Source organism: Sinocyclocheilus anshuiensis, unplaced genomic scaffold (assembly GCF_001515605.1).
Source record: "Sinocyclocheilus anshuiensis isolate Anshui unplaced genomic scaffold, SAMN03320099.WGS_v1.1 scaffold659, whole genome shotgun sequence".
In the NCBI taxonomy this organism is placed as follows: Eukaryota; Metazoa; Chordata; class Actinopteri; order Cypriniformes; family Cyprinidae; genus Sinocyclocheilus; species Sinocyclocheilus anshuiensis.
Window position 1 is genome coordinate 1,372,993 of NW_015549698.1, and position 18,840 is coordinate 1,391,832.

At 39.2% G+C, this 18,840-nt stretch overlaps 1 long non-coding RNA gene and 2 pseudogenes across 2 annotated transcripts; 1 reads left to right on the forward strand and 2 right to left on the reverse strand.

Moving 5' to 3' along the window:
• Window positions 1-2,256, reverse strand: part of LOC107660535 (receptor-type tyrosine-protein phosphatase kappa-like) — a 181,563-nt pseudogene extending 179,307 nt beyond the window's left edge.
• A 7,688-nt stretch (window positions 2,257-9,944) lies between these two features.
• Window positions 9,945-10,832, forward strand: LOC107660547 (uncharacterized). 2 transcript variants are annotated; one of them, XR_001631015.1, is made up of 4 exons: window positions 9,945-9,970; window positions 10,025-10,223; window positions 10,349-10,630; window positions 10,760-10,832. It is a non-coding gene; the product is annotated as an uncharacterized LOC107660547 (long non-coding RNA). The 2 variants fall into 2 exon arrangements; XR_001631014.1 differs by lacking the exon at window positions 9,945-9,970 and having other exon boundaries at window positions 10,021-10,223.
• A 2,591-nt stretch (window positions 10,833-13,423) lies between these two features.
• LOC107660541 (uncharacterized) lies at window positions 13,424-17,133 on the reverse strand (annotated as a pseudogene).
• Window positions 17,134-18,840: the final 1,707 nt, after the last annotated feature.

Here is an 18,840-nt window from a genome sequence, read left to right on the forward strand (position 1 = left end):
TAATCGCGTCTGCAGCAGTCGGGTAAGAAATGTGCAGATTTTGCTATTGTGTCTGAGTGCCGTTCACAAGGCTTTCCTTTAAAACCTTTTCAAAGTCGCCACGCCAACTCTTCTAAAGAAATGCAAAAGCAAATTTTCCGTTTGTCCTTCTCTGTAATCATGTTTCTATGACAGCCTGCAATGAAATGTACTCTGAATGTACCTGAGTAAAAGAATCAAGACGGGGCTCATTACAAACACAACTCCAGCTTTGCTTTTGCTTTGAACGCTGATTGCGAGGGAATTCTGGGAAGTGACGGTTTTCCTGTTAGTGTGTATTTGGGGGGTAAACACAGCTGAATGATATACGTTGATGTGTTTGTGTGCATCACTGTGGCTCACAGTCACGCAAACCACAGAGCGGCACATCAGGACGAGGCCATCGGGTCAATCACTCAGACACAGATGCCCTGGACAGATGTTTATGATGATGATGATGATAGCGGCGTGGATTTACGACTCACCTTTCTCCGAGTGTCCCATTTGAGCTGCGTCCAGAGAAAGAGAAAGAGAGCGATATCAGGGATTATCGAGCGCTGATCCCCCTCTTCATTCCCATAACACGCTGGCATAATTAACACCAGTCACTAATCAATCTCAGCCTCCCGTAATTTGCCATTTGTCATCCGTTGTTTTTGATTACTCTAATAGAATTAATCCGAGGGTTAGACTCATTAATCAGCAATTACACAGACAGCTGTATCCCCCCCCCAACCCCTGCAGACGATCTGCGATACGGTTACAGTCAGACAGATGTGAGCATCACCCCAAATCACAAGATTAGATGTGCTGGAAAACATTTGTCTGAAAACAGAAACTTTTATGATTTATACAAAATGTCTGTTTAAAAACAAAAAACACAGTTTAGCTTCATCTGACCTCGTACCTCTTACATTTTCTTTATTTACAAAGAGACCAACAGTAATACTGACGATGGTGGTAATAGTGTGGCAAGAACAACGTGATTCACATGTTGTAACTGAATGTCTGATACCGTGAGTCAACTCAGAAACATTTCGAGTGACACATTTGGAAACACTATCAAAGCTAAACTCATGCATTTCTCTCATCTGAAAGCATTTCAACATTGCAACAGCTTTACTTTATCCTCATATCTGCATGAAAACAACTAAAACATCTGACAAAAGTATTTCATGTGCTAGTCTTGACCCAATATATCATGATGCTTTACGTTACATTTGCGCTCCAGCTAAAACTGTTCTATCCTAGAATAATAACAACTAATATACTGTATGTACACACACACACATATATATATAAACTGATTCTGACTCTCAAAAACACTCTGCAACAACCTCCTGAAAGAAACATCATTACCAAATGAACAGAATAAAAAAAAATAATAATTTTGATCCTGCATTTTGAAAAGTTCATCAAGTTTTCTCTATTTCCCCGAGTTCTAAACATCCTCAGGAATTACGCACAGAAATCCTGTGGGAATTCATATTATAATGTGAAGCCAATCCTGAGGGACGCTAACGGGGGGCATAACATTCTAAAGAAACACATTCTTACAGATTGTTCTATTCTTAAATGAATAGCCCTTTACTTTTTTACCAGGACTTAGAAAACTGTTTTCCTGCGAGACTGCTCAAAAGGAGGTTTCGGAGTTTGAGATTTTCGCTGAATTTCCTGCGATGTCCCACTGAACCATTCGTCGAGTCGCTAGAAATTAAATATAGTTTTCGTGTTGTTGGACGGAAGGGAATTTCTCTCCCAATCACGACAGAAATCCCGAGCGGATGGCTGAGGAGGGTTAATAGGGTTCGGTGGAGCACTTTCACTCCGCAGCTGATGCCTGTGTGTCCCTCTTCTCCAGCACAAAACCAGCCCAAACCATCAGCACCCCTCACTCATTCCCTGCCAAAAGAGCCACCAGGACACACAAATGAACTTCTGAGGTAAACGTGCGCTCGTGCCACACATAAAGGTGCGCACGCATTCAACGCAACAGCCGCGTAAACTTTTGCTCGTTCCGCTCGGTAACGGTGAATCTTTGGCTACTTACCGGGAGTGTACTGGGCTCCTGCGCTTCCAAACGCCGTATGCAGGAGTAATATGCTCAAAATGATGGTATCCATATCTGTCGGCCGAGTTGAGAAAGTTTTTGAAAGTGTTGGGAAATGTTTCTTATTCCAGCCGATCCGCGCGCCCCATGCTCTCTCTCCGCGTCTCGCGCTCGCTCCGATACTCTGTTGCGCTGCGAGCGGCTAGAGAGAGGGCCGTGACGTCACCGGCGCTCTTCACGAGGGGACAGGCGCCCCCTACTGACGGAGACACACACACACTCACACAAACACGTCTGGTCAGCTATCCTTGTGGGGACTCTCCATAGGCGTAATGGTTTTTCTACTGTACAGACCCTATATTCTATTGTCCTACACCAACTCTACCCCTAAACCTACCCCTCACAGGAAACTTCTGCATTTTTAGATTTTCAAAAAACTTCATTCTGTATGATTTATAACGACTGCGTGCTTACTCCAGTCTTCTGCTTCTCCACAGCTTTCAGCAATTAATTCAGCTCGAAACACTTAATGTGCTGAAAGAGCTTTTGTTTAAAACCACGCGTAAAATCTTACTACCTGTGCTTGGAAAAGGTGTGTGAGAAATCTCAGCTGCACCAGGATCTGTACACGGCAAAATAAAAGCAGCCTGCACTTTTTAGCCAATCGCAAAGCTTTTCTGCCTGTCAGTCATTTTGAGTGACACTAGCAGATTAAACATATTGTGGGCGGGGTTTTATGAAGAAGGCGGGTGCTCCAAAGGATTAGGGTTGATATACTGTGGGCAGAGTACAATAACTTTAATGTACAGACTCCATTTCAAATCTGTTTGGTAATTTAAGTTTGAGGGGGGTTGTCTATTTTTGATTCTATAAACGTTACACGTTAAATGACTGTTTTCTGAACGCTCCCCCGTGTTCCATTGGTCAAACAAACAAAAGGTCTTTGGTCCCCAAACTTTTTCAAACTGATTGGTTGACTCAAACAAAAAGATATTCAGGGTTTAAAAAAATCGTAAAAACTGACACTACTGGATGAAAACTAGGGATGGGCGATACCACTTATTTTGTTTTCGATACGATACCGATATGTTTCAAGGCAGTATCGTCGATATCGATACCGATTCGATACTTCTGAACTAAACTTTTAAATTATGAAATGTATTAAATTATTAAATTACTAAGAGTAAAATGGGTAATGATAAGCACTTAACTTTATGTTTAAAATGCATTTTAACATTCAATACGCCTTAATTGTAATTGTAAATTATTAGGTTATATTTTTGTTTACACATGGTTCAAATATGTTTTTTGTTTACACATGATTCAAATCTATAAATACTAAATAACTGTAATTGCACAAACTATGTAGGCTACAATTTCAGCTTGTTTATTGTGAAATTAGCATTGTTCAGGGCTGCAGTTCCCAAAAGCTTTAATGCTTTCTTATGATATTTTGGGAAACACAGCCCTGTTTGAATGCACTGTCAGAAGTGAGTGAACGCTCTCTGTGATGGATTGGTTCTGTCTTGCAACATTTGTGTGTTTAGATGAGCAGGAAAATAGTTCTATCTTACACAATTACTCGCTAACAAAGGTTATTCGTCCAATTCAATGCATATTGTACGCATTATTATTATTATTTTTCTTATGATATTTTGGGAAACACAGCCCTGTTTGAATGCACTGTCAGAAGTGAGTGAACGCTCTCTGTGATGGATTGGTTCTGTCTTGCAACATTTGCGTGTTCAGATGAGCAAGAAAATAGTTATATCCTACACAATTACTGGCTAACAAAGGTTATTCGTCCAATTCAATGCATATTGTACGCATTATTTTTAATTTTTTTGTTAAATTAACAAAATCACTGGTAAATAAAACACACCTTAGTATCGATATTTTTTGTTTGAGTATCGATACTTTCGATACTCGCGTCAGTATCGATATATCGATACTTTGGATCGATACGCCCATCCCTAATGAAAACAAATCTTGCAGCTAAAAGAAGGCACTATTGTTTACTGTAGAGCTCCTTTATAGCTGAATCAAATTCATTCATAATTGATTCATTGTTAATAAATGATTAATTACAATGAACTGAGCTGAATAAGGACATTATTGTCTTCTATAAAGCTGAACTGAAATTGTTTCAATTGATTTACTTTACACAGTTATTGAAATGAATCAGAACTGAGCTGAATAATAACACTGGTGTCTTTTTTAAAGCTGCTTATAGCAGAATTTGTCATTGACTGTTATTTTCCTGTTCATTATTGTGAAGCTGCTTTAAAACGATCAGTATTGTATAAAGTGTTAACAAAATAAAGAAGCCTTCAACCCAGAGGTGTAAAGTATTGGAGTAAATGTAATTAGTTACTGTACTTGAGTATCTTTTTGGATACTTTGTAGTTGTACTGAGTATCAAAGATATTAGCAACTTTTACTCTCTACTTCACTACATTTTTGAATGAGTATCTGTACTCTTTACTCACAGGTGTTTTATATATGAGACGAGGACATGACTGCAGCCGGCAATGAGGCCCAAACCAGCACAGCCAGTGCAAGAAGGATTCGGCATTTTAATTTTACTTAACATTATTTTATTTAAAATTTACACTGAAGAAATCTTTTTGAAGGATATTGATTGTTTGTTTGTTTTTTGTTATGTAATTTTGAGGTGTTCAGTTTTATTTTGGTTTTAGAAAATAAACGTGATTGCTCTCCTCACAAATCAACTCTTTCTTGTTTTTGTTTCATGCATTAAATACCTGCACATAGATCCTTGCCTCTGCCTTTTTTGCCCAGCTTCTCCACAACATTACATTTTTTCACTGGCATGTCTCTTTGACTAGTGCATTTTTTGAGCCTATATTTAGTATAAGTAAAATACTTAAGTACTGTTAAAATCAGATACTCTAAGACTTTTACTCAAGTTGTTTTGAAGTTGGTGACTTGTAACATGTAGTGGAGTAATTTTCACTGTAAGGTATCTGTACTTTTACTCAAGTATGGTTTTTAGGTACTCTTTACACCTCTGCTTCAACCTATAATTGGTTTACTTACAGTATCATCAAAGTCATTAAAGTTTGAATGCTTGCTCATTATAATATGCACATACTTATTTGTGATTGAATTTATTTCCATACTGAATTGGGATTACTAATGCTTGCACCTATTAGTTGCAGAAACAATATCACAGTTATTTTCTTGCTGTCTATCTGTATAGCCTTGTTTATCATGTTAATGAAGCTTGTTCAAATTGACCCGAACTGCACTGAGAAAGAGAAAATTAAAAGTTGACAGAAATGTAGGTGTGCATGTGTGTAATATTGCACAGCTGAGGTCTCAGGGTCAGAGGTCATGGCCTCCTCAGCCCCCTGCAGCACCTCGGACTCTCCTGCAGTTATTACATGTTAACAGCTGTATTTAATGCACATGCACAGTACCCAATGCATTCATGTGCGAGAGATGTTGACGGGATCACTGCGTCTCTTCTCCGGCTCAACCCAAAATTCAACCCTGCACTACAAAAGAGCAAGAGAAGGGAGGGAGAGAGAGAAAGAGGGAGGAAAAAGTAAGAAAACACGGAAAACAACAAAGTGAGTGAGTGAGCCGCTCGAGGCTGCAGGTATTGCAAAAATGAAAGAGAAAAAAACATAGACGAGCGCTTCAAACAGTCGCTTTGATAAACAAGGTTATGTGTACATAGCACCAGAGGAGTAAAGGTAGGCCAGGTTTATTAAAATAACTGTTTTCATCTCTCTCTTCCCCCTCTGGTCTCCTCATTTCCCAGTTTGGAGCACAGCTGTCAGTCCTGTCTGGAGCGATGAATCCAGTCCACTTCTGAAAGACACTGATTCTCTGAGCAAACCCATGCCTTTTATTATTCAGAGGCACAACAATTGAACTCTTTACTGAGTTACTTAGAAGTATAACATTGCAAGTTATTCTTCAGCATCCGTTGCTAATGTTACTGTAAAACTCTCTGATGATATGAAAAATAGATAAAAGGTATTGTGTGCTCAGGAATCCGTGTTAATGATTTAACTTAATGAGATATGAATCATGAATAAAATAAAGCATTCTTTAATTCAGCTTGATTAAAAAATAATACAACCTTTTCCTGTCAACTGAATATGTCATTATTAGTCTATCTTTTTGTGCAGCAGTTGAATTACGTTTGGGATCTCGACTGATATTAGTGTTAAAAGTGTTCTCGAATCGTCTCTGTGACGGTCAGCATGTGTGATCCTCCAGACTGTGATGTCTTGAAGATGTGACCTGATGTTCTGACAGAAACACTGTGTTCCTATCACCAAGCCCCTCTCATTTTCACATCTGCGGCCGAATGCACCTTTATGTGTGTGTGTACTTCTTTATGCTACATTGTAAGGACCAAATGTCCCTACAAGGATAGTAATACCTGAAATTTTTGACATTGTGTAGACCAGCCTGCGGTCCCCACGAGGGGAAAAAAATGATTAAAAATAGTAAATGATGTTTATCTGAAAGGGTAACAATGCAAACAGGTTTTCTGTAAGGGGTAGGTTTAAGGTTAGGGGATAAAAAATATCAAAAGTAATAGAAGTCTATGGAAAGTCCCCACAATTCATAGAAACAAACGTGTGTGTGTGTGTGTGTGTGTGTGTGTGTGTGTGTGTGCTTGTGGAAATGCCTGGCAAGTGGACTGAAAAGTCCCAGTGCTGATGGACAAAAACTGAATTGAAAATAAAAAACAAAATAAAATATTTTGTTTACTTAATATATTGTATGTGTGTCACGTTGCACACACACGAGGGACGAGGAGACGCTAGAGAATATGTTGACAGGACTTTATTTGCATGAACCAAGGGAGACGAACACAGGAAGACGTTCAACAGCGGACAGAGAACTAGGGACTGGGAACACTTTAAATACACACAGGAGGAGGGCATGACGAGACACACCTGGGATCAATGAACCATCATGGGGAACACCTGGGACAAATTAAACACGGGAAAGGAACACCTGGGGAGCAAGACACAGACAAAACATGGAACAGAGTCTGACAATGTGTGTGTACTGTGTATATTTATTATGAACATGTATAATAATATATACATATATATATATATATATATATATATATATACATGTTAAAAATAATGACCTTAATTACCACAACTGTGCTCCTGACATTTATAAACAAGACATTAATATCAAGTAACATTTTAGATGGAGAATGGCCATTGATTTTGTTTTTGCTCCATAAATGCCAAAAACACAATGAACATGCAAAATGATACAGTGAGAAAGTCCAGTGCAGTAAAATCAAAGATCAGCACTCTGGTAACACCGTTTGTGAAGAGACTTTGGTTTCACCAGGAAGATCAGGAAACATGTATGAAGGCCAGCAGACAGTCAGAAGTCAATTTTGTTTAGCTTGTTATTGTGGTGTGAAAGTGTTGTAGTTAAGTGACTGCTCCAGAAATACATCCTACAATATTGACTGTTAGACAGTGAATCAAAGTCTCTGATGCAAAACTCTGCTGTAAGAAAAGTCAATACACACACCAGCCCAAACAGACACACTGTTACCAAGAGATTTGCAAAGGTTTTGCAAATTTGGCCAAACACAAATGTGCAAACGGAACACATGTAAACTCATTCTGAACCATCACCTGATGGCATGATTTACAGCAATACAGCACAGAAATGTGACATTTCTTCCATTTCATTGTCATTCCCAGCAGGCCACAGCGACCATCTTTATTTCCATTCGTAGATTTAATATGTTTGAGGAAGTATCAAATGGAAACAGTCATAAATTATATTTTTTCAATGATGATTTTTCATGTGAAAATGTTGGCTGCGAACATGCTGTTCCTCCACATCTGTTCAAATAAAGATTTGTATAAAGTACAGATGAGTGCTTCATTTGCTTTTCAAAGAGCCCACTTTGTAACACTTCAAGACTTGAAGCCTGTATTGCATTATGATCTATTACAATACACATTGTGATACAGTCTTCAGAATTATTTTAACCACAGTTATAATACATATACTTTGAATTTACTAAATTGTATAAGTAATTATGAGTAATATATACTTGTCAAATATAAAGTACTTATGAAATTACATATAAAGATGCACTAAAGTCCTACTGCTTTTATTAAAAATTAAAGTATAATACATTTTAATTTAATTGTAAATAACATGCATTTAAGTATCCAAAACATTACATTCAATTCACACTCAAATATATTGTATTAACTTATGTTATTTCATAAATCTCTTACAGTTTTTTTCAATTGCTTACACACTAAAATTAAAACTTTCCCACAATTAGCAAAACCTTACACTCAAGGAGCAAAACACCGGCCTAGATTTGCACAACTGTAAGCACATTGTCAGCTTCACACTTTTTGCAAAACATTACACACAGTGATTTGCAAAACACTAAACACACTTGTATGCATTTGACACAGAAATTTATAATGATGTCATTTCCTTGCAATTTCAAAGCAAAGGCTTTCAAATGAACACACCCATGAACCGATTGGTTAAACACAGCCACCAGGTGTGCACACACACTGGTGCTTAATTGTAGACACACCAATCAGGTTTAAGCACTATAAGAAGGCAACAGGTAAATTCACCTGTCTTCAACAAAAATGGATGATGTCAGAAGAAGAGGGAGAGTGCGGATGAGAGGGGGAATCCGGAGAGAACAAGGTGGAGGAAGAGGCCAAGGTAGAGGAAGAGGAAGAGGGAGAGGGAGAGGAAGACCTGGAGGAGGGGTAGGACATGCACAAAGAAGAAGACAACCAAATCTGTGTAGCGAAATCCGTGCTACAATTGTGGACCATGTAATAAACCACGGACTAACACTGAGGGAGGCTGGACTGAGAGCACAGCCTAACCTAAGCAGGTACACGGTGGCATCAATAGTTCGGACATTTCGTCAAGAGCACAGGTGAGAAACTTATCTTCTGTCAACAGAAAATCCATAGCTTACTGCATGTACTATATCAACAGTTTTGGTATCTATTCGTGTATCATTTTACAGTAAGCTACATGTATTTTGTTTGGCCAACATAGGATTGAACGTCGAGAACACCAAGGAGGGAGGGGCCCCATATTCACACAGGAGCAAGAGAGAGAGATCATAAACCTCGTTTTGGCCAATAATGCAATCAGACTTAGAGAAATTCAAGTCCATATTGTCAATGATCACCCAATTTTCAATAATGTCCAACAGGTCTCTCTGTCAACAATAGCCCGTATCCTTAAAAAAACATAAAGTTCTGATGAAACAACTGTATAAAGTGCCATTTGAAAGAAATTCAGACAGGGTGAAAGTCCTGCGGCGTGAATATGTGGTGTTTTAATTTAATTGTAAATAACATGCATTTAAGTATCCAAAACATTACATTCAATTCACACTCAAATATATTGTATTAACTTATGTTATTTCATAAATCTCTTACAGTTTTTTTCAATTGCTTACACACTAAAATTAAAACTTTCCCACAATTAGCAAAACCTTACACTCAAGGAGCAAAACACCGGCCTAGATTTGCACAACTGTAAGCACATTGTCAGCTTCACACTTTTTGCAAAACATTACACACAGTGATTTGCAAAACACTAAACACACTTGTATGCATTTGACACAGAAATTTATCATGATGTCATTTCCTTGCAATTTCAAAGCAAAGGCTTTCAAATGAACACACCCATGAACCAATTGGTTAAACACAGCCACCAGGTGTGCACACACACTGGTGCTTAATTGTAGACACACCAATCAGGTTTAAGCACTATAAGAAGGCAACAGGTAAATTCACCTGTCTTCAACAAAAATGGATGATGTCAGAAGAAGAGGGAGAGTGCGGATGAGAGGGGGAATCCGGAGAGAACAAGGTGGAGGAAGAGGCCAAGGTAGAGGTAGAGGAAGAGGAAGAGGAAGAGGGAGAGGAAGAGGAAGACCTGGAGGAGGGGTAGGACATGCACAAAGAAGAAGACAACCAAATCTGTGTAACGAAATTTGTGCTACAATTGTGGACCATGTAATAAACCACGGACTAACACTGAGGGAGGCTGGACTGAGAGTACAGCCTAACCTAAGCAGGTACACGGTGGCATCAATAGTTCGGACATTTCGTCAAGAGCACAGGTGAGAAACTTATCTTCTGTCAACAGAAAATCCATAGCTTACTGCATGTACTATATCAACAGTTTTGGTATCTATTCGTGTATCATTTTACAGTAAGCTACATGTATTTCGTTTGGCCAACATAGGATTGAACGTCGAGAACACCAAGGAGGGAGGGGCCCCATATTCACACAGGAGCAAGAGAGAGAGATCATAAACCTCGTTTTGGCCAATAATGCAATCAGACTTAGAGAAATTCAAGCCCATATTGTCAATGATCACCCAATTTTCAATAATGTCCAACAGGTCTCTCTGTCAACAATAGCCCGTATCCTTAAAAACATCAAGTTCTGATGAAACAACTGTATAAAGTGCCATTTGAAAGAAATTCAGACAGGGTGAAAGTCCTGCGGCGTGAATATGTGGTGGTACGTTTTGTTCACTGACTGTAGTATTGTGTACTGCACACATAACCTTTTTACTGTACATGTAATTTTACTGTATAGCAGACCTACAGTATATTGATCTACACAATGTGATATTTTGCTGTATTTCAGAGAGTTTTGCAAATGGATGCGGAGGAAGTCCTGCATGAGTTTATATACATTGATGAGGCTGGATTTAACCTGAAAAAAGTGAGAAGAAGGGGAAGAAACATCATTGGCCACAGGGCTATTGTCAATGTACCAGGGCAACGTGGGGGTAACATTACCCTTTGTGCTGCCATTACACAGAATGGGGTCCTCCACCGCCATGCCAACTTGGGTCCTTACAACACTGACCTCATTCTTACATTTTTAGACAGATTACACAATATTATCACAGCAGCAAACCAAAGGGACCAGATGCAATACATTGTCGTCTGGGACAATGTAGCTTTCCATCGTTCTGCTCTGGTCCAAAACTGGTTTCATCAACACCCACAATTTACAGTTCAATACCTTCCACCATACTCCCCCTTCCTAAACCCCATCGAGGAGTTCTTCTCAGCATGGCGGTGGAAGGTTTATGATCTCCGGCCCTATGTCCAGATGGCCCTCATTCAAGCTATGGAGGAAGCATGTGATCAAATTGAAGCAGCATCCATACAAGGGTGGATTCGTCACTCCAAAAGATTCTTCCCACGTTGCCTTGCAAATGAAAATATAGCCTGTGATGTTGACGAGGCCCTGTGGCCAGATCCAGCTAGGCAGAGAGATGTTTAGGTTTTTATTTTATTTTTTTATTCTGTACTGAACTGGATATGTAATTTATGTTACAGTATTACTGTAAGCTTACAGCACAATGGTTCGTTCAGTAATACTGTATAAAAAAACTGGAAAATGTTTTGTTATGAATGTTTTGTTGAAATGTTCAGTATTGACTGACCTGAGTACATGAAAAGAAATAAATATTTTTATTAGTCTGCACAATTGGTGTCATGTGGTGTTGGTGAATTTATTTGTACACTTTCTCTGTGTAAATGCTAAAAGTGTTTTAGGTTGAGCACAGGAGGGTTTAACTGATTCAAACAGAATCAGACCATATGATGGTTGTGTTTATGTTATAACAACAAAATAAGGTTTTTAAAAGACATTGTATAGTTTTGACAATTTTCCATTTTGCAAATTATCTGAGGTGTTGTGCTACTTTGGTGTAGTGTTGTGCTAATTGTGTGAAGGGGTTTGAAAAACTGGGCCCTGTTTTCAAAATTGTGCTTAAGCAATTGAAAAAAACTGTAAGTGCTCTTTAGAAAAGTAAAAACTTTTTTTTTTTTTTCAAAATTCCATATTTACAGTAAAAAACTGGCAGCTGTGGTTGCCAGAATTTTACCGTAAAAAATACGGTAGCAACATTTTAGGGTTTATGAATTTAACTTAAATTTAATTAACCGATATAATGTTATAATAATATACCAACCTATTGAAGATGTGAAATCTGTTTTGTACCTTTGTAATACAATGATAACCACCAAAAGCAGGTGGTGATGGGAAAGTCACATGATGAATCAAAGCTCACCACAAGCAGCTTTTGCACAAGCTGAGAAGGCCAAAATATATATAAACTAAAACCAAATGCGTTCTTGTCTTAGGACAACCTTGATTAACTTTTTTGATCCACTTCAAATGTTGACTACTGTATAGGTTCACAATGTCATTCACACAAACACTAAGCACCATCATGGTGACAAACATGAAACTGAAATATGCAATAAACATTAATTTAACAACATTAGATGTAACATACAAGCCTAATAAACATAACTGGTAAGACAAAACTAAGAAGAAACATAGATATTTTAAAGAAAAACATCAAATTTGAAATGCAATGCAACGCAGGGAATTCTGGGACCGTCAATTTACGTTTCCTTCACTGTAAATTATACGTTCTATTTCACTTCCAAAAATTGTATTTTACTGTAAAATTACATGAAATATCTATTACAGTTTTTCACCGTATATAGTAGGGCATTTAACAGGTTTTTACTGTAGCATTTTCACAGTTTTTTACCATTAAATCACGATCATTTTTTACAGTCTGTCTAAATATCATGCTGTTTTATACAACTCTTTCTACTATAAAAGCACCTTACTTACTGCAGTCTTTGTTTCTCACATTTCATTTTGCCCATCTCAGCTTCTGTTAGAGATTTGCTGCTTCGTGCAAATGACATATTAACATTAGACTGGATGATATTGACTGTGCATCACAGCATAATCATGATCACACTGAATGATGGCTTGTGATAAACTGTGGTTGTGTTGAATCTGGTCCTCATGAACTGCTTCAGTTTCAGCAGGATAATGAAGGTTAATTGTGAATTAATAGAGTTTACAATGATAAAAGCATTCATGAGATTTGCATAGTGCTCCTTGTGTGTCCGCCCAGCTGATGAACAGTCATTCACTCACAGACGATAAGAAGACTTTATGTGATTGCAGACGACTCTTTATCCACGTGTCCTCTCATCTCCATCCTACCCCTCTATTAAATTCTTATAATGGAAAGGATCGATCCAAGCCCAGGTTCTGATTGGTTAATGAGGTGTTCCAGTCGTGTATATATCGCTGTGCAGCACCTGTAGAGATCAACTGTTCACCTTGGCTTACATGTCACATTACAGAATGACATTTCATCAAATAACATTTAAACAAAATTGTGTGTCCTTAATATTTTATTATGCAGAAACTGATTAATGAAAGCATTAAGCCTCTGGAGGTCATTCTATATTGTCAATATAGTCACTCTGCTGTGTCCTCATGTTTAACAGCATCTTTATAGCATGTGTGACATTCATACACATTCATCATATCTATCATATACAGCTGCTTGTGACTGAGAGATACACATAAAAAGTGAGAAGCATTTTTTTATGCTAAAAACAAAAGCACATTTTATGCATAGCAAGTAAAATGAATTATAAGCCTCACAATATACATGCTGATTTAGACAAACATGTCAGTTTATCACTAAACAATGTAAATAATCAAAAACCATGTAAATAACCTGCTTTGTCTCCCCTTGTGACAAAGAAGTACACTTTAACATTCTCTTAAACAATAGACTTAAGTGTGGAATTAATATAATGATTTCTGACACTTAATTGACACATGTTATTTATTTATAAAGTCTACATTTATATTAAATGCAATTAGCTGAACATTAAAGGTGATTTTGACCCACTTAAGAAGTGATGTGATGTGTAGCCAAGTATGGTAACCCATATCCAGAATTTGTGCTCTGCATTTAACCCATCCAAATGCACACACACAGCAGTGAGAAGTGAATACATATATGCATACAGCAGTGGGCAGCCTCAGTTAGGGTGGAAGAGAGCTCTGTTCATTCACTCCTCCCACCTATATTTCCTGCTGGTACTGAGACTCAAAACCACAACCTTTGGGTTACAAGTCCAACTGTCATACCATTAGGCCATAACTGCCCCAGTAGGACTCCAGTACATTTTTATATGTAATGTCAGAAGCATTTATAATAAACTAAAATATACTTTAATGTCATTTCAATTGAAACTTGTATGTCATGTATTTAAACATGTTTTTAATTACACATTTGTAATGACGCATCAAAGATACATCCTAAGATGTGCTGGAACACACCTTCAGTGATGCTCCTGGGGTCATCAGGTGTTTCTGGTCTTTCAACCTCGTACACCCTTGCTCAAGTGACTCAGCCAGTGTTGATCAGACCCTAGCTTGTGGCCTAGCAGCACTGGCCCATGGATCACTCCTCTTAAGCCACAACCATCTGGAGGCCCTTTCTGCATTTATGGCTTTCCTCTTCGCATCCTCAGTAATGCCAAGCAGCGTGTACACAGGGCTGGGCAACTTCGGTCCTGGAGGGCCACTGCTCTGCAGAGTTTAGCTCCAACCCTAATCAGGCACACCTGCCTGTAGCTTTTCAGTGACCACGAAGACATTGATTTGCTGGTTTAGGTGTGTTTGACTAGGGTTGGAACTAAACTCTGTGGGACAGTGGTCCTCCAGGACCGAATTTGCCCAGCCCTTGTGTAGACCTTACACAGTGACTGGCCAGCAAAGCCTCACTTCAATGGGTTTGCAGCATGCCCACCAGCTCCTGATACTTGGATTGCTTCCGTTCATTCGCCTCTTCGATATGCTCCTCTTAGAGGACATTAAGCTCTATCAGGAGCACCTGCTTCCAAGTGGCTGATGTTAGCACCATGTCTGGCCTCAACGCAGTTGGCACGATGTGGACTAGGAACTTGAGCTACCTTCCAGTATCTACTTGAAGCTCCCTGTCTGAAGCAGATCCAGCTGCCAGCTTGGGCTGTGGATGTGGCTGCTTCCCCACCCTGACAAAGGTGATGTTTCTCTGGTGGAAGCCGTGCTTGTTGTTGGCTCTAGAGATGGCCTCTGCAACAGACTTCAGCACCTGTTCATGCCACCAGCAGTAGCAGCCCTCCACTAGGCCCTCCCCTCAAAGGAACCCCAACCAGGGCATAGATGACATGCCAGTGAATCATTCTTTGCCCAGGTGTGAAGATTTGTTGGGCTAGGAAAACATCATAGATCGCTCAGCCCAAGAACTTGATCCGCTGGTGATCTGCCTGCCATATCTGCCTTCTACCTCATCCATGCTCCCTGTTGCCACATGCCCACCATGCTGCAGGTCTTTTCCTCTTCAGCACCAGCCTAGCTGGTGGCAGTCCCTACCATGGAGTAAATCATAGTGGGGTTGTGATTTGGCACCTAACCCTGCCTGGCCTGTAGCTACTGTGCCTACCAAAGCCCTGTGTCTCAGGTGGGACTCAGCAATTTCCAGGCCTTCCTGTGCTCTCCACTTCCTGCCTGTCCCGCACCATGATGCCTGCCGATGCCACCCTTGAGTCCTTGGAGTCCTGACAGAGTAGCGCCTCTCTGATGCGAGAGATCTTGAATTCTTTGTTGCTGCTGAATGGGAGCTGGAGTTTGTTACTCTTGCCACAGAGTGCTGCGCTGCTCAGGCTGTGTGGCAGCCCCAATCACCTGTGGAGGTAGCTACTGACCGTCTTTTCAATGGTCTCCACTGTTGACATTGTTACTTCATTCACCAGCAGAAGCCAGAGGATGCAAGGTAAGATGCCATGTTGGTATATATAGGCTTTAAATCAACCTGGTAGGCCAGACTTCTCAACTGTGGTGGCCAAGATTCCAGCTCCCTGATGGTGGCTTGAATGGCCATTGCGTCCCTGAGGCTGCAGTCAAAGACCTTGCAAGGCTCCTGACAGGCTTCTCTGTGGTTGATGAAATTACAATCCCACCCAACTCGAAGCAGAATTTGTTGACCACTTTCCCACTATGGATCTGGACTTGGCAGGCTTGAAACTAATCCTTGCCAAGGATATTGGTTTTTTCAGGACCTGGAGTATCCACCACCTTCCTGGCTCTGAAGGTGTGGTTACCGTGAGGTCATCCATAAAGGCTCTGATGGAGCTGTTGGACACCAGACTTGGAGCAAGGGCCTCTGCACTCAATTTCTGCTGCTTTTACCACCATATTCATGGCAAGGGCTAAGAGGATAACTGAGATGATACACCCAGTTATGATTCCCTTCTTCAGGCAATTCTGATGTTAAGTTAAGGCTGGAACACACCAAGCCGACTTCAAAGAACTAGCTGCAACAAAAGCTGACAATGTTGTCGCCTTGTGTCGGCAGCGTTTAAATACAAAAGCTGCACTTGAACACACTGCTCAGACTACAGCTGACTGTAAACTATCACGTGTGTTCTGCACCTGCATGAGAGGAATTAGCTGTCTATATCAGCAGCTATCAATAGTATATATTCATCATTTAAAAGGAGATACTGAAACAAGGATGTACGAGATATACGCAGATATACAAAACGAGATATACGAGATAAACAAAGTAGCGCTTGCTTACCATTTTCAATATCAGATATGTAGATAACTTTATTCATTTTAAGCGGCTCATGTTGTTATGAAAATATTTGCATATTGGAATGCTTGGGAAAGATCACGTAACATTAGAACAGCCTTCTGTCTTGCCACCTTCATTTACTTACTCGTTTTCATGACTTTCACTTTAATTCTTGGGCACTGACTCATTCGCTAAAAACCGAGCATCCAATCAGAGTTCTCACACATGTTGAATCGAGCAAATTGTGGTGTGTCCCAGGCTTAAGCCTGAAATTCCCATAGTAGTTCAGGTTGAGGTCCATTATCTTACTAGGTACGTGGTGGCGATCCAGGGTCACGTCAATGAGCTTGAGGGGAATGGAAGAAGGAGGAAGTCTGTCATCCATCGGGCTAGGACACTGAAGAAAATCTTTCCTTCCACGCTGAGGAGCGAGATGGATCTGAACTGCTCCAGTTTGGTTGAGTTCTCCTCCTTCGGTATCCAGATTCCCTCTGTGTGCCTCCACTGGTTTGCAACTGTGCCCCTGCGCCACACCACTTGCAGGATCTTCCATAAGATCTTGAGGAGCTCAGGGCAGTGCTTGTACACATTGCATGTGTATGATGAAGTTGCATTTAAATACAGTCATTTGTGATGATGATGTCCTCTTAACGTAACAGACATACTTGCACCCTTACCTCATTTCTCTTTGCCTACAGAGCAATTTACAGATTGGCACAGCTTACCCCACTCCACACTCACCCAGTGCTTTTGTTGATATCAGCTTTATTGATTGAAGATGTTCCCATAATATGTCAGGAGTCAGAGTTGTGTTTCTCTTCCAACAGTACATGATATTTCTTTCCTGCAGGGAACGCTGAACTCTGCTCTGATCTGTTGTGCCTTGAATTTTGCATGAATGTTTGCCTCTTGATTTTCTTCTGGTTGTTTTTGATTGATTATGGACTTTGCATTATGGAGTCATGTGTCCGGTTCATTCAGTCACATGGGGTTTGTCTTCACTCAAAGCTAATGTGGCCTCTTACTTCTGTATATTACCATGAGACACTAAAACCACAAAATCTTTGAGAAATGAGCAACCGTAACCACACGACTGCAACAGAGCAAACAACTGTTCAATTTATAATAGCGCACAGATCAGCTCACTGTCTGAGTCTCCAGTAGAGCTTCTGCTTCCCTCAATCACTGAATTTCACTTGAAAATCACCATTATGGTACACAAAATTATTTCATAGCAATGCAATAATCATAAAAACAGCTGTGATCACTATCATTGTGTTTGTTTGATCTAAAGGAAATTCCAGAATGAAAGATTGAAATAGCCTATAATGAGCATATAGTGATGTGTTACTGTCAATTGTATTCAAAGTGCCAGCAAATCTCACGCTGTCATATTCATGACGAATTACATCGCAGATCTGATTTTGACATGATTGTGATAACATATCAGTGAAGCTTGCAGTAGAACACTTTGCAGTAAGGTTCGATTTGTTACCATTAGTTAACTATAATAGTTAGAATTAATAACCTAAATAACATTTAATAACCATTTAATAACCGTAGCTAATCTTAATTTCAACCTTTAATAATAAATTTTTAAAAACAAGATTTGTATTTGTTAACATTACTTAATGCATTTTGAACTAACATGAATAATCAATGAAAATTTGTATTTTTATTAACTAACATTAACAAAGACAAATAAATGTTGTAAAAACACATACTGCTCAGTGTTAGTTTATGTTAGTTCATGCATTAACTAGTGTTAACAAATTAGACCTTATTGTCAAGTGTTTCCATTTAGTGTTTTATTATGAATGGATTTGCAATAGTGTATGAGCAGTCATGCTATATTGTGAATGTAGTCATGACTAAAGTGTCTTATTAGGTACAGTATGATACGTGACAGAGTGAATATACTGTATATTCATACCGTAGCTGTTACTGTATTCATACTGTAGCTGTTACTGTATTGTGTCTTTAGACTAGTGTTGCATTGACTAATCAACATACAGGACTGCAACTAACCAGTTTATAATACACACTTTATATAATAAATTACATAAAACTGTAATATATACATATTTACAGTAAAATATACAATTCCTATATATATATATATATATATATATATATATATATATATGCGTTTGTGTGTGTGTTAAAAGTATTATAATAAGTTGGTGCTGATGGCCTTGTGGGTGGCGTTGTGCATTGTTGCGCTGCAGGCGTCCTGAGTTCGAATCCCAACTGGGGGCCC